Source organism: Cajanus cajan, chromosome 1, assembly GCF_000230855.2.
Source record: "Cajanus cajan strain Asha chromosome 1, NIPB_CcT2T_4, whole genome shotgun sequence".
In the NCBI taxonomy this organism is placed as follows: domain Eukaryota; kingdom Viridiplantae; phylum Streptophyta; class Magnoliopsida; order Fabales; family Fabaceae; genus Cajanus; species Cajanus cajan.
Window position 1 is genome coordinate 8,795,507 of NC_138517.1, and position 5,054 is coordinate 8,800,560.

General features: G+C 34.0%; 1 pseudogene; it reads left to right on the forward strand.

Moving 5' to 3' along the window:
- The first annotated feature begins 1,044 nt into the window (after positions 1-1,044).
- LOC109791542 (UDP-glycosyltransferase 708D1 pseudogene) lies at positions 1,045-3,747 on the forward strand (annotated as a pseudogene).
- Positions 3,748-5,054: the final 1,307 nt, after the last annotated feature.

Sequence of the window (5,054 nt, forward strand, 5' to 3'; positions counted from 1 at the left end):
TGGATATTTATAAATTTTTTAAGAAATTAAAAAAATTATATTACAAATATTTTTAAATTTATATTTAATGTCAATGAAATATTAAAAATAAAAATTTAATGTTAATTTTAAATTTGTATTTAACGTTAATTTGGTTGAAATAATAATAAAAATGCAAGATAATCAATAACTTAAAATACATCAATCTTACACAAGTAAAGGAAAGTCTCATATCACAAAGTTACAATAATTAAATCTCATAATTCCAAGCGTAAGTAAACAACTTAAAATACATAAATCTTTTTTGTCAAATCAAAGCTGGAAAATTAATCAAAATACATCCAATATAATTCTATGGAAAGAAAATAAGATGAGAGTGTAGTTTTAGGATTATGTGGTACGAGGATAATTAGGATATTTAAGAAATATTATTAAACGGGTACCCACGGGTATGGATATCATCATACCCGCCCCTGCCCCATTTATAAACGGGTAAAAAATTATTCGCCCCCATTATCCGCGAGTATCCAATTAGCCTATCCATTTATTATTCGTAGTGGATTTTACCCAGAGATACCTACGAGTGCGGGTATTTTTGTCATCCCTAGTACGGCTAAAACTCGATATATTAAATCGGGTACGGGTACGGGTATGTACTTACCCGTACCCGTCCCCGTTTCTATTTTTAATTTAATACCCACTTTTAATTTAATTATATTAAAGAATTTTAATTTTTTTATATGTGATTATTTATTATAATATGAGATAGAGAAATAACATAATTATAATTATAATATAATAAAAAAAATAATTTAAAAATATCATATTTTTTTTAAAAAAGATAAAAAATAAAAAAATTGACGAGTACTGGTACAGTACAGGTATACTCGATACCCGACAGGGATGGGGATGAGGATGAAAATCACATACTCGACAAGTATAGGTATGGGAACGGAGATGAGTTTAACTCGTGGGGACGGGGACGGGTATCATGAAACCCTACCCGACCCATCCCGTTGCCATCCCTAATGTGAGATTGGGTTTCTTGAGCTATTAGCAGCCACCCACTCACCAAAACTCAGTTTTTCTCTTCCCTAACACACACCAATGTCTCCTTCTAAACCCGTAGTTCATGTGGCTTTCCTCCCAAGTGCTAGCATGGGACATCTCAACCCATGTCTCAGAACAACAGCATTGTTCCTCAGCTATGGTTGCAATGTCACTCTCATCACTCCCAAACCCACTGTCTCCATCGTAGAGTCTAACCTCATCTCTCGTTTCTATTCCTCTTTTCCTCACCAAGTAACCCAAATAGACTTAAACCTCATCACTCTGGATCCAGCCACGATTAACACCAATTACCCTTTCTGGCTTCAGTTTGAAACCATTTGCCGTTCGGTTCACCTTGTAGCTCCAATCCTTTCTTCACTTTCAACACCTCTCTCTGCTTTCATCTAAGATGTTAGCTTAATTTCCCCTCTAGTTCCTATCACCCAGAAACTCTCTTGTCCCTCTTACATTTACTTCATTGCACCAGCTAGGATGTTCTCATTTTTTACACACCTTCATGTTCTTACTGCTTCAAATCCAAGTTCACAGCCACACCCTTCTTTGTTCATTGGCGATGTTGTTAAAATGCCAAACATGGCATCCCCAATTCCAAGATCCTCGGTCCCTCCTTTGCTACTTCAACCAAACTCTCTCTTTGAGAGCATCTTCATGGAGGACAATGCGAAAGTGATGAAGCTGAACGGGGTTTTCATCAACTCGTTCGAGGAAATGGAAGGAGAGGCACTAACGACACTAAACGAAGGAAAAGTGGTGAAGGGGTTGCCCCCAGTGTTTGGTGTTGGCCCCCTAATGGCGTGTGAGTTTGAGGAGGTGGAACAAGGTAAAGGGGGTTGCATGGGTTCGGTATTGGAGTGGCTGGATGAGAAAAGTGAAGGGTCGGTGGTGTATGTTTGCTTGGGTAGCAGGACAGCAACGAGAAGGGAGCAGATAAAAGACATGGCTTTGGGGTTGACAGAAAGTGGGTATAGTTTTTTGTGGGTGGTGAAGTTGAAGGTGGTTGACAAAGAAGAGGAGGAGGGTTTGGAGGATGCGTTGGGGAATGAGTTGATGAGTAAGGTGAAGGAAAAAGGTATGGTTGTGAAGGAATATGTGGACCAGATGGAGATTCTGGGTCACCCTGCAGTGGGGGGGTTTGTGAATCATGGAGGATGGAACTCAATAATAAAGAGTGTGTGGGAAGGAGTGCCTATTTGGTCTTGGGCTCAGGGTGGGGATCAGAAGATAGCCTCAGAGGCAGTGAGGATAAGTGGGGTGGGGATTTGGCCTTAGGAGTGAGGGTGGGGATCAGAACATGTTGTCAATGGGAAAGAGATTGCTGACAGAATCAAAGAGATGATGGGGAATGAATCTTTAAGGGTCAAAGCCAAAGAAATGAAGAAGGCTGCTAGAAATGCTACTGGTGTTGGTGGGAGGTGTGAGGTTATTGTTAAGAAGCTAATTGAGGAATGGAAGAAAAATGTTTAATCCACCTAAGCATTGGCACTCACCAATAGTGTTAGCTACTTACAAAGGCTAATGAGTTTCTTTTTCTTTGTTTGTGGTTAGATTTCCAATGTGATAAAGTTTTGTTGTTCTGTTATTTTCGGTTATATTTCCTGTTTCGTTTCCTTGGCTATTTAATTTGGGTAAAAAAATGTGAATTTCTTTTAAAATATTATTTTTTAAAAAAAATTTACCCAAAAAGCATCTATTTCAATTTATTTAGGCTAAAATCCTATTTTGGTCCCTTATAATCTTTTTTTGTTTCAATTTAGTCCCTCATTAATTTTTGGTCTCAATTTGGTTCCAAACTAATTAATTGGTTTCAATTTAGTCCCAACTTAATTAATTGGTTTCAATGTGGGACTTTCCGTCCAAATTGCTTTAACGGTGTTAACTTTTGGCCACGTAGATGCATACGTGGCATCCGCGTGGATGAGAAATTTTTTTGAATACACCTGGACCCGGAACGGCTGTTCTGAAACCGGAACGGGCCATTCTGGTTGCAAAATTAAAACACCACCAGTGAAGTAGAACGGGCCGTTCTGAAACCAGAACGAGCCATTTTGAAACCAGAACGGGCCATTCTGCTTTCAAAACGGGCCGTTCTGAAAATCAGAACGGGCTGTTCTGAAAATCAGAACGGGCTGTTCTGGTTTCAAAACGGCCCGTTCCAGAACTGTGAATGAAATATTCTTTACTTAATTGTGTTTTTGATATTATAATTATGCAATTTTGATCTCTAAGGTTTTAATTGAGTAATTTTAGTCCTTAAAAGATTATAATTGTGTAATTTTAGTCTCACAATTTTTAATTGAACAATTTTAATCTCTCAAATATCGTAATTGTACAATTTTAGTCTTTCTCATTAAAAATTTAATAATTTTAAAATTTATATATATATATATATATATAATGTTTTAAAACTATATAATTGTTTGTTTATTTAAATTAACGTATATTTTTTTTAATGTATCAAATGATATATATTTATTATTACTAAATAAATAAAATTTATATATTATTAGTATTTTAATATTACTGATAAATTAATATATTATCAAATTATTAGTTTATCTATAAATATATTAATAATATTATTGATATAATATCGAAAATTATAATATACGTTAATTTGAATAGATAAATAATTATTTAATTTTAAAACATTATATATATATATTAAAATTATTAATTTTTAATGGGAGAAACAAAAATCTTACTATTATGATATTCGAGGCACTAAAATTGTTCAATTAAAAATTGAAGGACCAAAATCGCGCAATTGCAATTCTTTAAGGACTAAAATTATGCAATATTAAAATCTTGGAGATCACAAAACTGCACAATTGTAGTACTTGAGGGATAAAAAATGCAATTAAACCAATATTCTTAATTAATTTTATTAAAAAATATAATAATTAATAAGATAAAAGGAATATCACTTTATAATTTTTGGCAACTTATTTAAGATTAAAGGAATAAAATGATAAAAATTAATAAGATAAACATAATAAAATAAAATATAAAAAATATTAATATATTTATTTTATTGGATATAATAACATAATTAAAATATAATTAATAATATATATTTTATAAAATTATTAATATTTTATATATAAATAAAATAAAATAAAACCGGAACGGCCCGTTCTAAAACTAGAACGGGCCGTTCTGGTGCATTTTGGGTGTGTTAATTTTGCACCTGGAACGGACCGTTCCGGATGCAAAATTAACACACCAAAAGTGCACCCAGAACGGCCCGTTCCGGTTTCAGAACGGGCCGTTCTGGGTCCAGCTATTTTCAAAAAGATTCTCATCCACGTGGCATCTACGTATGCATCTACATGGCGTCCACGTGGCCAAAAGTTAACACCGTTAAAGCAATTTGGACGGAAAGTCCCACATTGAAACCAATTAATTAATTTGGGATTAAATTGAAACTAATTAATTAGTTTGGGGCAAAATTGAGACCAAAAATTAATGAGGGACTAAATTGAAACAAAAAAAGATTATAAGGGACCAAAATAGGGTTTTAGCCATTTATTTATAACACTAGCACCTTTTACTGTTCACGTTTAGAAGGGATCGTTTTGATGATATCAGAACAGGCCGTTCCAAATTTAAAATTAACACATGACCAGTGGAACCAGAACAGACCATTCTGAATCTGGAACGGGTCATTTTGGCCACTTCTGATGGTCGACATATGGAACAATAGACGTGAGCATGTGATACCCTCTATCCCAATATACATATACAGTAATTAAAAAAAATTTTCATCATTAAAAACCAAATCTCCACCACATAAGGGTAACGAGTTCACATTCATAAACTTAATCCAAATAACATGTTAGTGAAATTACAAAGAAATAAAACTGAGTTTTTCAAAATAATTTAATAAGAACAACATTCTAATCTAATCTTATCTACACCTCAATATCACATGTCCTATCAGAGCAAGCTACATATTATCATGCATGTGGCACCAGTAACATATCACATGGCATATTGCTGATAGC